This window comes from Nansenia antarctica, assembly GCF_963989245.1.
Source record: "Nansenia antarctica genome assembly, chromosome: 9".
Classification (NCBI taxonomy): Eukaryota; Metazoa; Chordata; class Actinopteri; order Argentiniformes; family Microstomatidae; genus Nansenia; species Nansenia antarctica.
The window spans coordinates 19,204,400-19,221,856 of record NC_137679.1 but is presented as its reverse complement, the minus strand read 5'-3'; positions in this window follow the sequence as shown (position 1 = coordinate 19,221,856).

Sequence of the window (17,457 nt, the reverse complement as noted above, 5' to 3'; positions counted from 1 at the left end):
AGGTAGGGCCGTAGGGGTGTAAATGTAAGGGGTATCCTCAGAGGTAGGGGTGTAAATGTAAGGGGTGGCCTATATGGACAGAGGTAGGGGTGTAAATGTAAGGGGTGGCCTATATGGACAGAGGTAGGGGTGTAAATGTAAGGGGTATCCTATATGGACAGAGGTAGGGGTGTAAATGTAAGGGGTATCCTATATGGACAGAGGTAGGGGTGTAAATGTAAGGGGTATCCTATATGGACAGAGGTAGGGGTGTAAATGTAAAGGGTATCCTATATGGACAGAGGTAGGGGTGTAAATGTAAGGGGTATCCTATATGGACAGAGGTAGTAACAGAGCGTGTAAATGGCCCAAGATGGGGCGCTGGAAAATATCCCTTATGTTGACAAGTATGGTCTTAACTGGTAATAGCCCCCCTCCCCGCCAAAATGTTTTGAGTGTTGAGTGTTCTGTTTTTTCACAAATCCAAGGTGGCAACCTACCTTCGGTGTAAACGCAGTAGTGCTTGTTTGGCTAATCCATGGGAGGGTATTTGATTGGGAGTTTATTTTATTGTTTGATTCATTTGATTGGGTAAAAGTATGCATGCAGAGGGTGATTGGCTTAGATAGAAATGGGGGCGGGCTTAATGGAGGTAATCTGGGTGGCAGGGAATCGGAATGACAGTGTGAAGAGAGATGGGAGTTGGTAAGGAGTTCTGTATGATTGTGTAGCTTGTTAAATCTTTTTCTGTTAGTTTGTTCACTGTTTATTTACATGTACTGATATCAATGTTTTGTGTTTAGTTTTACAATCTGTTTATTAGAGAAAGAAGGAAATCAAACCGAATTGTGTCATCTCATCATTTCACCCGTACTGCCGGAGCAAGCAGAAAAGACGCCATTCAGCTAACTAGAGGGAGAGCTGAACAATTGTAAAACACCCGCTGACGACCGCAGGAGGACGGACCGTCAGTTAGCTAAGGAATACAAGCCCGGTTGGACGCAACAGAAGCTCCGGGAGGACAAGGATCCATTCACCGGAGATAAGAGCAAGCTAAAGCCTGGTCAGGTTAGTGACGGAGCCGCGGCGCCCGCAACTGTAGCTAACTAGCCACTTGCTAGCCAGCGTAGCATTAGCAAACTAAGCTAGCGTTAGCCCTGTTGTTGCAATAGCGCAGCAGGCACGCGGTAGAGCTTATAGCACTCAAAGCTACAGCTAACTAGGCCGGCAACGGAGCCGTGGCACCCGCGACCGTAGCTAACTAGCCACTTGCTAGCCAGCGTAGCATTAGCAAACTAAGCTAGCGTTAGCCCTGTTGTCGCAATAGCGCACAGGCACGCGGTAGAGCTTATAGCACTCAAAGCTACAGCTAGCTAGGCAGGCAAGGAGTGAAACAATCCACGGCTAGCTTCAACTGGTTAACCCAACTGCAAGAATCCACAGCCAGCTAGGCTAACCTACAAGACCCACCAAGAAAGGAATTGCGAGCTAATAGCAGCTACCCAGAGAGCTACCCACACCCAGCACTCTTCTCTGTGACTCTATTGACTGTTTGCATTAAAATAGGTTTGTGTGTACCTGGGTATTAAGTCGTCGGGGGGAGGAAAATCCTCTCCCACTTTATTATTTTATTTTTAGCAGTATCCCTGGGATGACCCCACGGTGAACCTGGTTCCGCTGCCGAAGACTAGTTAAGGAAGTGCAGGGACCAGCGCAAATCAGCTCAGGGAGTCAGAGAGGGCTGAAGATATAAGATAGAAAGACGAAACAGGTACACACAAGTTATTTCTGAGTCACAGGCAGAATGGAGGCACTAAAGACCGAAAGGGAAAAGTTGGCAGTCACTTTTGAGAGAGGATATCGCCACATCATCAGGTCAGTGGCATTGATGGGCGAAGATGACATGAAACGCGAGTGGATAGCGCTCCTATCAAACGCGAAAGACCTAAACTCTGCAGACGACAATTATGAGGAAGGTTTGCAGGCCAAAGCAAGTCAGGAACCTGAGACAGGTAACAGTCAGCTTCTTCAAGACATCACCAAGGCCGCTGAGGAGAGAGCTCAGAAGGTTGAACAGGTCGGTCACGTTTTAAAGGCCAACATGTGGACAAGGTTCGCGGGGGTCGAACTTTCATCCACAATTAGACGAGCAGAAAGGAGTCACGAAGGCGTGAAGAGGATCAGTCTGGAGGGGGCAACCCACGACGTTTGTAGAGAACGAAGCACACTCACAGAGAGCCTCATCATCAAAGCGCGAAGTCTGCTATCAAGCTGGGGGGAGTGGATCCCTGTAGTTGAGGCGTGCAACACGAGAAAGTCACTAGAGGAGCTGGAGGACAAAAGGGATGAACTTTGGGAAACGTTTGTGACTGAATTTGGAAGAGTTGAGAAGGAGAATACTGACAAAATGGCCGACAAGGCCGCCGCAGCAAAGCAAATGGCCACCGACGCTCTCGCCGAAGATGAGAGGAAAAGGGCCGACGCTCTCGCCGAAGATGAGAGGAAAAGGGCCGACGTTCTCGCCGAAGAAGAGGCCAAAGATCGAGCGACGAATAGAGAAAGGGCCGACGCTCTCGCCGAAGATGAGAGGAAAAGGGCCGACGTTCTCGCCGAAGATGAGAGGAAAAGGGCCGACGTTCTCGCCGAAGAAGAGGCCAAAGATCGAGCGACGAATAGAGAAAGGGCCGACGCTCTCGCCGAAGAAGAGGCCAAAGATCGAGCGACAAATAGAGAAAATAAAGAAGCCATTGCCAAGCTGGAAAGGAAAGCCGCTGAGGCAAGACTGAAGTCAGCTGATAGCGTGGCCGAGTTTGAGAAGGAGACAGCGAAGGTGAAATTGGGGGCCGAAGAAGAGATCGCTGAGGCAAGGCAGAAGGCGGCCGTGATTGAGTTGAAGGCAGCAGAAATAGCCGCTCAAGAGCGCGCCAAACTACTGGAGGCTCAGCGGGAAGCATGGGAACAAGCCCGGGAGGCAGGGCTGGAGAGCGCCACATATGGAGGCAACCGCACTAGAGCCAAGATCAAACTCCCTCCAACAAGGCTGCCCGTGTTCAGCGGGTGTATGAGAGATTTTCATCGCTGGCGGAAAGATTGGGAGAGCCTGCAGCAGCAGGGAGACCCATCGGGGTCGCCAGAGGTGAAGAAACTCCACCTCCTCGAGAGCATAGACCGAAAGGTTTTCGAGGAACTCAAACTCTCGAGCTACCGCTCAGCGGAAGACGTATTCACAGCTTTGGAGAATCGGTTTGGAGACAAGGCAACCATCGCGCTGCAAATTATTGAGGAATTGGAAAGAATACCAGCGGTAAAAGGAAACCAGCCGAGGAAAGCGATCGACCTTATTCAGGCAGTGGAAAGAGCCCTCATGGACCTGACAGACTTAGGAGAAGTGGGCGCTATGAAGAACCCACTTGTACTTAGGGCCATCGAGAGCAAACTGCCAGATCGTGTGCAGGAAGGCTGGTTTGCTTTTGTAACCAAACCCAAAAACCAAGTCGCCCCAGACAAGCGGTTCGATGCTCTTCTTCTGTTTCTGAAAAGGCAGGAGAAAATCCTCGAGGGGATGGATCGAATCCGAGGCTCCACGGAGACCTCTGGGGGAACACCGGAGAGGCCAGTCAGATGGGAGAAGAGGGCATTCACGAGGGCCATGGAGAGAGACTCACCGGTAGATGAAGAAGAGGAGGAACATCGAGGTGAAGCCAGAGTCACGGGCAGGAACTCGGAAAGAAGAGAAGAGTGTGACATCTGTGGAAGTGATCAGCACGGTGGCAAAATATTCTTCTGCCAAAAGTTCAAGAGTTTCAGTCTGGCAGAGAGGCGAGCCACAGCAAAGCAAAGCAAAGCCTGTCAGAAATGTTTGGGCATGCACGGTGCCGACGGAGAGTGTAGTAACCGGTACCTGTGCAGAAATATGTGCAAGCAGAATGAAGGAAGGGCAAGTCATCACTACCTTCTGTGTCCCGAGTGGAGTGAGGGAAAGAAGACAGGGCCAGGGTTCGCTGACAAGCAACGAGAATTCCTGGATTCTTTGGGACTCAACCCTGAACAGGAAAGGAGGGCGAACGCATTCACCAGTAAGGCTTCGATGACGCTGAGCACGGGCGCAGAAGGCGGGGGTCTCTTCGCGGAGAATGGGCCAGAGGAACATCCAGTACTAATGATGACATTGATAGTCAAAACAGAAGCAGGAAATGCCCTGGGAACCCTCATAGACCTCGCCTCCGACACAAATTATATCACCAACCGGGCCGCCGATCGTCTCCAACTGGAGCGGAGGCAAGTAACACTGACCGTGCAGGGGGTCGGTGGAATGAAGGTCAGGGTCAAGACTAACAAATACCTGCTAAAGGTCAGGGCGTGGAGCAACAACAGATGGAGTCCCCACGAGATGGTATGCTACGGGCTCGACACAATCGCTCGTGCAGACAAGGTCATCAGTCCAGAGCGACTCTGTAAGTTCTTCCCTGGGGTCGAGAAGAAAGAGCTGGTCCGACCTAAGGAAATCGAGCTCTTGATCAGCCACCGAGAGGGACGACTCGCTCCACGGTGGAGAAGAGGGACGGGAGACTTAGTGCTGTGGGACGGGCCTCTGGGGAAGACCGTGGGAGGAACGCACCCAGACCTGTTTGAAAGTTGGGAAAGATCCGCACACAACTCCCAGACGCACTTTGCGCGTTCTCTGAGAACGGAGGCAGTAAGTTTTGAGGAGATCCCCTGCAAGACGCCCAGCGCAAAAGAAGAGGATGGAGACCAGAAGCCGCAAGGTCATGAAAAGACCGGGAGAACAGCTGCAAGCAGCAAAGAGGTCCTCGAGTGGTGGAGCTGGGATAGCATCAGCGCCGCGTGCGAGCCAAAGTGTGGAGGGTGTCGCTGCGGAAATTGTCAGCCGGGCGGGAAAGAGATGACTCTCGCAGGGGAAAAGAAGATCAAAACCTACGCAATTACCCGCGTCAACATCGGGGACAAGCCAGCCGGATGCATCGCCCAGCTGGCCATGAGGAAGACGGCAAGGCTGCCAGAGGTCGCCCACCTAAAAGAAGAGCACTTGAGGAGGACACCTATGTAGACGACATTCTAGCGTCTCATGTCGACAGGAGAGAGCTGAGGAGCATCACGGAGGGAATCGAGAGGACGCTCAACGCTGGAGGTTTCGCTCCGGAACCACGGATCCAGTCGGGTCAAAGTGGGAGGAGCAAAGAGGGCCAGCCTGCAGAAACGAGGGCCAATGTGGAGCCAGAGTCAGAGGTGTTGGTGCTGGCTGATCAGCTGAGCGAGGAAACATCCAGGGGAGTGGCTGTAAGTGCTCGAGACAGCGTGAGCATGCTGCAACGGAAAGCGTTCACTGCAGCTGTAACACGCGCTCAGGCGAGGAAGGGGCTGGACCCGAAATGCGGCATTGAGGAGGAAGCAAATGCAAAGGGGACATCCACACCGGTTGGGAGTTCCAGGGACCCTGAGCATGAGAGGGAGAGGCTCTGGGGCGCTGCTCTCATGGACCTGATTGAGCCAGAACGCTTCAGTGAGATAGGCAGGCCCATTCGGGTAGTTGGGTGGGTCCGGCGAGCTGTTAGGCAGTGGTTGGTTTGCAGGAGGGCTCCAGAAGACGCAAAGTGGGAGGCTACACGCCCGAGGGAGACAAGAAGCGGAGTTAGCCTCGGCGTCCAGGAGCTGAACGCAGCTTTCCGCGACCTGTGTCTGGCTGCACAGGATGGAACAGAGTTTCCTAAAATGACTTGGGACAGACTGGTAGTTGAGAGGGTCGAAGGGCCGGGGCTGCTGGTGTGTTCCGGAGGAATCCAGGAGGCGAAGGAGGTGGGAATCCCACTTGTCCCCTACACTGCATGGATCAGCACTCTGTTGGCAGGGGAGGCCCATGGGGCGAGCCACGAGGGGTTGGCTGGCACCCTATTGAAGATGCGCAAGAAGGCGTGGGTGATTCAGGACGAGGAAGGAGCGAGGGCCACGATCTCTTCCCAACGCTCGACCGAGACGTTGGGCGGGTGGTCGTGCTGCTTCCCGTGGAGGAGCAGTAGAAAATAACTGTATTAAAGAGAGGGAAAGTTGTGGTCCATTTAGGCACAAAGGACCAATGGACCAAGTGGGAGGTGTTTGGCTAATCCATGGGAGGGTATTTGATTGGGAGTTTATTTTATTGTTTGATTCATTTGATTGGGTAAAAGTATGCATGCAGAGGGTGATTGGCTTAGATAGAAATGGGGGCGGGCTTAATGGAGGTAATCTGGGTGGCAGGGAATCGGAATGACAGTGTGAAGAGAGATGGGAGTTGGTAAGGAGTTCTGTATGATTGTGTAGCTTGTTAAATCTTTTTCTGTTAGTTTGTTCACTGTTTATTTACATGTACTGATATCAATGTTTTGTGTTTAGTTTTACAATCTGTTTATTAGAGAAAGAAGGAAATCAAACCGAATTGTGTCATCTCATCATTTCACCCGTACTGCCGGAGCAAGCAGAAAAGACGCCATTCAGCTAACTAGAGGGAGAGCTGAACAGTGCTACTGTATTGTCTGTGAGTCCCTTGTGTTGATGTGGCAGTGGGATGAAGTAATGTAATGCAAAAAAAAAAAAAAACACTTGGTGGATTTGCTTTAGAACACTACATTTCTTCAGGCATGTGCAGATACTGAACTTCTTCATCCTAATTGCCCCTTAACGAGTTACAACAAGACACAGCTGTGAATAATCAACTCTCTGACTACCTTTCGAATGGAATAACCTTTAGAAAGGAAAGTGATCACGGACCTGAATCATACTCCACAGCCCTCTGAACACTCTGGCTGATTCTCTGATCCTCATAAAAGGGGTAAAATAACCATCAAAAGAAAAACCAAATGGGATCTCTCTCCTAAAACATACAAATGATCCTGTGTTAACAGCTGGGATCGAACATCTGTCTGTGAAGTCAAATGCCCAGGGACCAGATGCTCCTACTGCCAGTGCTGTTTGTTATTGCAGTTTGAATTGCCCTTGGGCTGAACATGTACTGTAAAAGGTGTGCCTTTATGTCACATGTTGCATGAACACATGGGGTTCTATTGTACACCTCTTAGGGTTGGAGCGAATTCCTTTTGAATTCCAATCAATTAAAAGACGTGCATTGCAATTCTATTCCAAAATTCCAAAGCTTTTCATTGTCAATTAATTGTGGAAAGTACACACACAGTTGAGTTACTGTTTGTTATACAGCAGGTTGATCAAATCAACCATTGTCATCCATGATATCAGCAGGGCTGCCTCAACGCTTTCAGGATATTGTTGGGGTTTTATGTGTTTTATGTGTTTTTCAATTATGAAAACATTTCTAGACCAATGGAAGGATTCTGACAATAGTGGACGAATCATGGTTGTTTTTGTCATCCTTACACTCCTCAAAAAACAAACTGGTTGGCTAGCTTTTATAAGCTCTATAGCTACTTACTTTAATAAGCTAGCCAGGTAGACATTTGTTTACTGGATTGCCATGCCAATCATTTTGGACCATGCTTTCCAGAACTATAAACCAACTTGCATGCCTAACTGTAGTGATACTTCATGCATTGCAGAACTATCAACAAACCTGCATCCCTAACTACGGTAATCGTTTTATGAACTAGCGGAGGACATAAGCCAATACAATAATGAAAAACCCCACTAGCACCATTGCTTGTTGTCAGAGTTGTTGCTGTTGGTGTAAACCCGTTATATAAAAGCAAGGGTGTAGGACATCGGAACGGCTGTGATGGTCGACATCCGATATCCACAATAATGCACGCCCTCTCGTGTGTTACTGCTTAATTGGAACATACATAGTATGTAGAACAACATAGTATACCCAGATACTGTGATCTGTTCAATGTATTGAAAAGTATTTGAAAATGAATGCCCTTTTTCAGCTATTGAATTGGAAGTAAATTCACTTCCGGAATTGATTAAATTGAAAATGAATTCTCCCCAAGCCTGGTACCTCTGTAAAGAAACAGGGATAGCTTTATGACAGAGGGCAGGATGAAGACAACTCCACACATTTGTTTTGTATGAAAAGGACTAATGTAGCACAGTAAAAGACAGATAATAGAACTACTGTGTGTTGCCTGAATGATCAGATAATACACATCTTTCTCATCATGCAAACCAAACCAAATCATTAGGCAGAGAATTACAATCTACTGTTGATGACCTCTTATTGATTATACCATGGCTGCAACACAAGTAATAAAGTAATTATTGATTCCGACCCCCACATTGTTAGAGAGTGTTATGCTAAGAGGGAAAGCAGGGGAGCAAGGAGAGAGAGAGAGATACTAATCCTGCACTGTGGTCAAGCAATCAGAATACAAATAGCATAGGGACATTATTAGATATTAATTACCCTGGCCTCTCAGAGGTGTGTGTGGATATGGGCCCTCCAAAGACCGGGAGCCAGAGGGAACGTTAGTGGCAACAACATCAGAAACTATGGCAAGTCTATCAGGGGACCCTGCTCCAAAAGATGCTCTCATCCCTCAGTTGGAAAAAGCAGATGGTTTTTGTAAGAAAATCCACTCGCCTGTCTTGCTTGGGGGTTCTACAGTGGCTATTGGGAGTGAAAGTCTCTCCTGACTTTTGCAGTACCAAATCAGATTCATACTTTGATGTGCTAATGTACTGTGGTACGATAAAAAAATTCGGTTCAATGGACTACCAAAAAAGTTGATTGATTTAGCTGACACCAACACTATGGCATCCAACACTGCATATAAGAAAACCATCATCATAGTCATGTCATATATTATGGTTATCACATACTGTACTGTACATCTATATCTATGTTCAATGTTTTGTTTTCTATAATTCCATATATTGGCTGTGAGCATAAACAGACAGACCTGTCAGAAAAGAGCAGCGTAACTTTTAGGTTTAGGATTTTGCCGGGAAGAAAATCCCCCTCGCCTGAGTACAAGATACAGGAGCAGGAATTAGAGATAGACCAAGAAAGAGAGGAAGGGACAGAGATGGAGGAAGAAAGAGAGGAGAGGACAGAGATGGAGGAAGAAAGAGAGGAAGGGACAGAGATGGAGGAAGAAAGAGAGGAAGGGACAGAGATGGAGGAAGATGGTGATTTTGAGGAGTTCTCTTGCAGCTTGATTCACACCTGCACACTCTCCGTGGCAGCATGTTGGGCTGGGGTCGTCTGTTGCTCGGCGGGAGTATTTGGGGATGATTAATTGCTCTGTCTTGTGAATGGAGCTCTCGAAACAGCGGGACCCTCTGCATATGTAAATACAAGCAGTCTCAGCGCAGCACTGTGGAGCAGGATTAACAAAACGACTCTGCTCCAAGATTCAGAGCGATTCACCAATCTTTTCTATTATCTCTGACAACCCACAGACATTGGAGAAATCCAATATTTTATCTCCCTGACATCGAATGTACAATAGCAGTACTAAACATAACGTGATTGATTTGATTACTAGATTTGACTAAAATCTTGGTGTAGGAATATAAAGGTAAAATAAAATAACCTATTTACAGTAATGATAGATACAGTAGGTGAATTAAAGACAAACATCCATTCAGTCAGTTCAATTGTTGTTGCATGGTGTTGTCCAATATGAGATGACTTAGGCTAATAATTGAGCATGGGCCGATAATAACATGAGAGTAAATCAGTAGAAAACATTGCAACTGCTTTAGAGACAGTGGCAATGGCAAAACAAAACAGCTTACTTACAGTATTGTATCACCCTATCCTCAGTAATAGGGCAGTCAACAGCAACCGCAAGGAATACCAAATGAACCTTCTATGTTTCAGAAACAGTCCTTTAGGTAGAGTGTGAATTGGACTGATATTGCTACAACATCAGGTCTAATCTGTTTATGTATGCACATTTTATTCTGCTGTACGCTTTTACATGGGGTAGAATAACATTTTTGTATTTATTTAATTTGTCGCTTAAAATGTGCAATTCATTATGAACATGTAACGTTTTGTGACTAATAGAGGGGAAGAAACTATTCCATTATACATTGTTATTCAGAATCCTAATGAGCATTATACGTTATGCCTACAGTATATTGTGGAGTTACAGTCTATAAATTAATCCTAACTGCTTAAACTCTTCCCTTAACATGCTCTTTGTATACAGTGTCCACCTCTTCCTTAAGTATGAATTAAGGGATTTCTTTATTCCCTTAATAGCCTATTAATTTCTCGTCTATGTGTCCCCTGGGGTCCACATCACTCCTACAATTATTCACTTTGACCAAATGTCACCAATCTAACTTCATGAATTACTACAGAATGATAATTTTCAAGATTTAGCTGAACCACAGGGAAATAGTCTCAACAGTCAGTTCACTTTTTCCCTTACATTGACAGTAAACTAAATGTAGGCCGTCAAGTATGTTTTAGACCCTTCTTCACAGAACAGGAAGTTGAAAACGTTAAAATTCCCTTCAATACGTTTACACTTGTACCTTACTCAGTGACCTTCTCTGAATCCCCCAGAAAGCACAGATATAGTGTAGATTACAGTAGTAAGAGATACCAAATATCTTTTTTCGGTTTGGTTTTGGTTTGCTTCTTTTGTTTTTGAAATCTTTGTTTCTGAGTTTCTGAAGTCTTCTTGCCATTTGGAAAGGGCAGACATCATGTTGAACATCCTAATCAGTAATGTATCTGAAATTCTTTTTTTTTTCGTCTCTATTTAAAAACTGCCAATGAATCTGCTTATGAAACATACAAATATGTTCATACAATCCAAATATGTTCATACAATCCAAGAGGCTGACATGCGAGCAGTTTTGAAATTGTTTAGAAAGAAAAAAAATAGATACTAATAGACTGCATGACTATATCATAAACTAGCCTATTATAATATAATATGTTCATGCATTGCCTACTGTACGTCTATTTTCCAGTCATACCTGTAGGGAGTCAGATCAGAGCCTCATGACATAATCAGTTCCATATAGTTTATGTGTTTACAAATAATGAACATATTGACTGCCAGCCTGACTTAATTTCTCTTTCTCAGTCTGCACAAAGCAGAGCTAGTTAGCTGCTCTCTAGACTCTCCAGTTTAGCTGTGTGCCATTTAATGCATGATGTTCTCACAGCTCCATCTCTCATACACTGGTTCACCCCAGGAGCCTGAACCAAATGCATAATTTAAAAAGTCCTTAATCTGCGATGGCATTCCCATTTGGTCGCTAGCAGACTGCACTTTATGGTGTCAGCTTTCCTCAACAAAGGTCAATAGCATTTTTTTTTACTATAAATGATACAGCGGTAAAATGTTTATGTGAGGTCCATGTAGCACTGTTGTATTGGTATAGGCCATTATTTGTGAGCCTCTACAATCTATCCCCTTCCCTAACATGGTGTAAGGAATCCTTTTTAGGGCATCCTTAGTTGTTAGGTCTCCCCACCTTTGTAACATCAGTTGTTGTCTCAGACACTCCCTCATCAGCTGTCGTCTTAGACACTCTCGGCCACAGCTCTCAGCTACAGCTAGAAAGGCCAAGTTGGAAAACAAGTTGGCAAACAGAGTTACACGGTTATAAATAGCTGAAAACCGTGACAAAGACCGTAGGCGATAAATTATACCCAATAACTTTCAAATTAGCAGCAAGAATATCAGGCCAACATTAAGGAGATTGTCGGTGTCAGTAGCTAGCTAGCTTTAGGGGTTAGCTTTTAGGACTGTAGATGTTATGTTAATTTGCTATTTCCTTATTTCCTCTTGCTTGTGCTCCATGCTCAGATTACAAAACCCTTTTCTTTTCCTGCAAGAGAAATGACAGAGCAACAGTAGACCTAATAATTTCAGATACTGTCCTGTCTCCCCAATATGTGAATGGCAGATGGAGAAGTACAGAATAGTGACATCATTGTGCAAGGTGCAGACGGTTACAGTTGGCTCCAGACATTCTTAAAGCTATTCCACCAAAACATAAGTCTCTGCCTATAAATCTGGAGAGACTCCTAGCCCTCTGGGAACATTGTGCTAGGCTACACTGAAAGGACATCTGATGACACACAAACTCCATCACAGAGAGAATAAAAAAGACATCACCTCGCAACAAGCCAGTGATAAAGGGTTTCTGGGCACGGGCGAAAATTAAGACTCTGTAACAAGGTCCCGGGCTCCTAGCCTGACAACCATTTTCTTTGATATTTATCATCCCTCCATGCCATTGGCTATTACAAGTGAACTCGCTGTCTCATGGCAGGCAAGGAATTTATTGGTGCTCCATTATTAGGGGATTGCAGGGAAAGAAGGGGGAAGCACTATGGTTTTCTGAGGATGTTACGATCGCCTCCTAGATTATGCCACTTGACAGGTTTGTCATCCCTGTGCACTGATGTGCTCTGTAGAGTGCTCTGATATCATTAGCTTCATTGCTCCTAATGTGTCTGCTCCCTTCACCAGAAAGACAGGTCATATATTGTGCAAATACAGAAGGTGGACCAAAGCCAGGATCCAGAGAATTCTGAATAAAGGCCACCCCTCTATTGCTAAACACTCAGAAAGAGGCAGGGAATTATTTGTGCAGTGTTAGGTGTATATTTTTTGAGGATTTCTTTGCTTTACTAACTGTCAAAACATAACGTGTTTCTAATTAACAATGTAGATGTAAAAGCATACAATAATACTACTACAAAAATGACAGATATTATTATAGTCCATGACATGTTCTCATACAGCATAATTTGTATGTGAAATCTAAATTTGAATTTGCACTTGTGTTTCCTTATCAATGGAGATATTTAATCATCTAATCGTCTTGAATCAGTTTGTTCCCTGCTATGACACAACAGGTTAGCTTGCTTGGTATTTTCCCCACTAACTGTAGTAGTGTGTACTAAAAAGGGGTGTCAGTGCATGTCAGTGCAAGGTCTTGTCAAAACAAGTATGTGACCTTCAGTAACTTCATATTTTCACATTAAAATCAGTCTGTCTGTCATGAACTCGGGCCAGAGTGCTAAGAGGAATGGCATCTTTCTCAACGCCAACTCCTGTTGCCCTGCTCTGACAGATACATTAGGGCTGGATAACAGTTACACCTAACTAGATAGAAATTGCTTTGAGAAATGCTGTTGGTGATCGTAAGGCAGAAAATAACATATCAAATTCCTCTGTAAACATAATATCAGTTGTCATTTTACATGGTTCATATGAAGGAACCATATGGGGTTCTCTAAATGGTTCTGAATTTTAAAAAATATGTACAGTATGGTGCCATTTATTAATCATAGTATAGAACTTTTTATGTCTAAAGAACTTAATTCTATGTTATAGTCTAGGGAACCTTAGAAGTAGTGGTCTAGCATCAGGAAATGTCCAGGCAATTTCACATTAGGAGACCATACACAATCTCAAAGTTAAACACTTCAAGAAGCGTCATAGATGATTGGCCTTGGCAGCAATTTTAATAAGTGGAGGGCCGTACAGATAGACTTGCACACACTTCAAGCCTATGGTTGCCGTACGAACCACCCCTACAAAACAAATGCATGAACTTGACCACAGATGTAATTCGTTTAGAATCAAACAAAATGATGAATGTTGATGATTATTATTATTATTATTATTATTATTATTATTATTATTGCTATTATTACTATTATTAGGAACACCTGTACACCTTCTCATTCATTCAGGTGGTGTAATGTGGGAAATGTTTCCTTTAGGCACACTTTAGGATGTAAATACCAATCAATTATCACTTGAATGCCACAGCCTATTTGAGGATTGTTGCTGACCATGTGCATCCCTTCATGAATGAATGAATGAATGAATGAATGAAATGAATTAATGAATGAATGAATGAATGAATGAATGAATGGTCTTTATTGTCATTGCTACAGTACAGGTACCAAAGAACGAAATTTAGGAGGGGTGGCTCCCCTGGTGTTAGGAAAGAAAAAAAAAACTTTTAAAAAAATCACAAGAAGGGAAGGAGCTGGTTTACATAAATAAAGGCTATGTACACTATCCACTATACTATACTGTACAGATAGACGACTAGGGTTGTCATATTGCACAATAGTGTTATTGCACATTTATTTAAAGTGTCGCAGTTTGCAGGCTTGAAATGTACATATTTGTGCCTCAGCACTACACCAGATTTTTTCAGTCCAGCAGCTGCCATCAATCCGTCCAGACTGTCCAGGGCCCAGAACCTAGGTCTTTGCTGTGTTCAGGGCCTGGACGGCCCTGTGGTAGAAGCTGTTCTTCAGTCTGTTTGTCCTTGCGGCCAAGGTCCTGAACCGCCTTTTCGAGGGCAGCCGGGTAAAGTGTTCGTACCCAGGGTGGGTTGGGTCCCTGGAGATCTAGGAGGCCTTCCTGAGACAGTGTGTGTTGTACAGCTCTTCCAGAGAGGGGAGGGGGGCGCCGGTGATGTCAAGGTTCATGACCACAATGTACCCATTTCTAATGGTTACTTCCAGAATGATAATGCACCATGTCATAAAGAAAAAGTGGTTTCAAAGTGGTTTCATGAACATGACAATGAGTTCAGTGAAGTGATCTTCAGTGACCTTGCTAGTCACCGGATCTGAATCCAATAGAACACCTTTGGGATGTGGTAGAACGGGAGATTCACTAGCGACATTCATGTGTGTTTTCATTTACGTTTATTCATACATTTCAAATGTGTTTTTCAGGTAGAATTTTCATCTATTTTCATTTTTTTCTCTTCTGATTCCTGTTCATTACTCTGTTCTTGTATATTTCATAAATTGCTAGATTTTATCTTTGCTAATACATTATTTCATTTATAATTTGACTCTGAATGGTCGAAGTACTTTTATACTATAAACTATAGCTTACTTATTTAAGATTTATAAGACTGAGAATGGCCAGTGAATGTTCCAATAACGTTCAGATATGGTCCTGAGAACATCCCAGTAAGTTCTAATATGGTGCTCATAAGGTCCCTGTAGTGATGTCCTCTTGGTCATGGTGCTGAGGACATACCAATGTGGTCCCAAGAGTGAAAGGGACTAAAGGTGTTTGCAGGGATAGACAAAAAGGTTCCAAACAGCACCTCTTTGATGTAACCTGTTTCACCCAATTGTCTTTTTTGGTGAAACAGGTTACAAATAGCACCACCTTGACAAAATGATTCTATAAATAACTTTTTTGCACCTGCAATGGTGCCTTAATAAAGAACCCTAAGAGAGTAGGATATTAGCGACATTGACATGCTGTGCTTAAGCCTCTGTAGCCATAACATGGTGTGAGCTGTCAGAGTTGGCAAAGGCAGTCAGAGGAGCAAATGGAGGTGAAGCATTACGTTGGGGGGATGATTTGTTAGTGCAGGACATTGGGATGTGATGGCTCTGAAAGCACAGCTGCATAAAATGGGTCAAGTACTCGTTATGTAATGAGCCATGCTAAATGAGAGTCCAGGTTTTCCTGTGTCAGAGCAGCAGGAGAGAAGGTAACCCAATGACTGATGCAGAGGGCTGACCTTCAGTACAATGGTTCAGACGTCTCAAGGAAATAACAGTTTCACTGAACAGGCACTCCAAGGCAAATTTGCTCTAGTTCTCTACATTGTACTATACCAGAGACCAAGAGTATCATTTAGTAACATAACTCAACACATGCTGCTCATCAACACTATTAGAGTAGTTACAAGTTGCTAATTGTCCATACTAAGCTTAAATATGGCTATCAATGGCAAAAGCTATCTTTAGGGAACATCCTTAGTTTGCAGTGTTTCAGACATTGAGGAGGTGAACACATTCTGAATACACACATCATGCTCTGTGTTGGCATCCATTACCCAGACCAAGGGATCACACATCCGGGCCCCCTTCTCCTGTGAATCTGCTGGCATGATTCTGGGAAGCTGATGGAAAGTCTGAGATAAGGATCCGCTGAAGCCAGGAGAAACGGCCGTTGAGAGTCTGGTGAGGGAAATTAAACCAATTGAGGAAGTCGCTATTTTTCTGGGCCCAACGTGAGTTATAGGCCAAGACAAGGGGTGTATATTTTTGTTAGGATGGAGAAGGGAGTTGAAACGAGCGAATATTGCTGAAAGAGCGCCGTTCGCATTCAGGCACAGACAAAAGCTGGAAATGAAATAACTTCCTTTCCTCAGGAAAACACAGCAGCTCCTGACAGAATAATAGCAGTTGAGGAGAGGGAGAGAGCCCAGCAGCATTGGTCCACAAACACAGGAAACTGTCCAGCCGCCTGCTTGACTTGTTAAAAGCTAACAGACACACGCACTGCCAAACAGGCAGAGAGACTAATGTGCATGCACACTGTCATGCATACTCCTGTGCTAGTACAGGCATACAGACAGTACAAAGGCATGTCACAGAAAATCCTTAGCTGTCCAATCTGATGATATTTGGTTTCTACATAACCATAACCATAACCATTTTTTATATACTTTTTTTAGATAATAACTTTTGATAATTTAATATAATAAGTGTTGCAGTTTCAGGGACAGACAATAACTTGCATTTGGCATTTTGTTTCTTTAACCTTTCCTCTCATTGTTGAGGCCAGGACCTTCAGAGTAAGGTCCCTATTAGGCAAATAAGTACTGATAAATCCTTGACTAATCTGTAATGAGGACTACTCCTCTGCCGAGTGGTGTTAATTAAGGAAGGTTAACCAAGATGTGAGTTGTTATGACCCCCCGTATATTACAAGGCACATTTCTCTTCATTGCTTCAGCCTTGGTGACGTAATGACCAAGGATGCAGTGCGGCCAGGCTATAGCTAGGCTACACTTTCCCATTAGCAAAATTTGATGCGGCTCATCTGCCACAGACGGTAAGATGCAATATAGGCCTACTGTACAGCAGCCAAAATATTTCCAATGGAATAGACAATTTTTATTATTATTATTTGTTTTTTTTATGACTTGTCTTGTCTGAAGTCTCTGCAGCTAGCATACGTGAATGCATACAGTATGTATAATGTAGATACAGCATAGGCTCTCTAGTTTATGATGAGGCCACTGATAGCTTACGCTAGCTAGATGGTCATGTCAAAAACAACACAAGATTAACCAGAGCCATACTGTATATTAGATAACTCTGAAACTTACTAGCTGCATTACTGTACCTTTGTAGTTGCTAGCGCTATGTGAGACACACCTTTCAAATGGACTTGCTGGCCAGAGAATCGCTCCAGTTACTAAGTCCAGTTTCAGGAGAGACACAGATTATTGATGGCTATAATTGAAATGACCCATAGGTGTCAGTTTGTGTGTTGTACAGTTGGGGGTAGTGTCTGTTTGTGTGTTGTATAGTTGGGGGTAGGACCCTCAGACCCCTTTAGAGGTCATGGACCTCTTCAGTCTTTAAAAGCTGTTTTCAATCAAGCAAATTATTCTTTCCTTGCAATATGTTAATGCAGGGTTGATATATCAGTGTAGTAAAAGTTAATTACCATATGTTTGCAAGTCCTGTAAGATGATGTACTTCCTGTTTATAATAGGGATTATTAATATGTCCTGACTCAATTA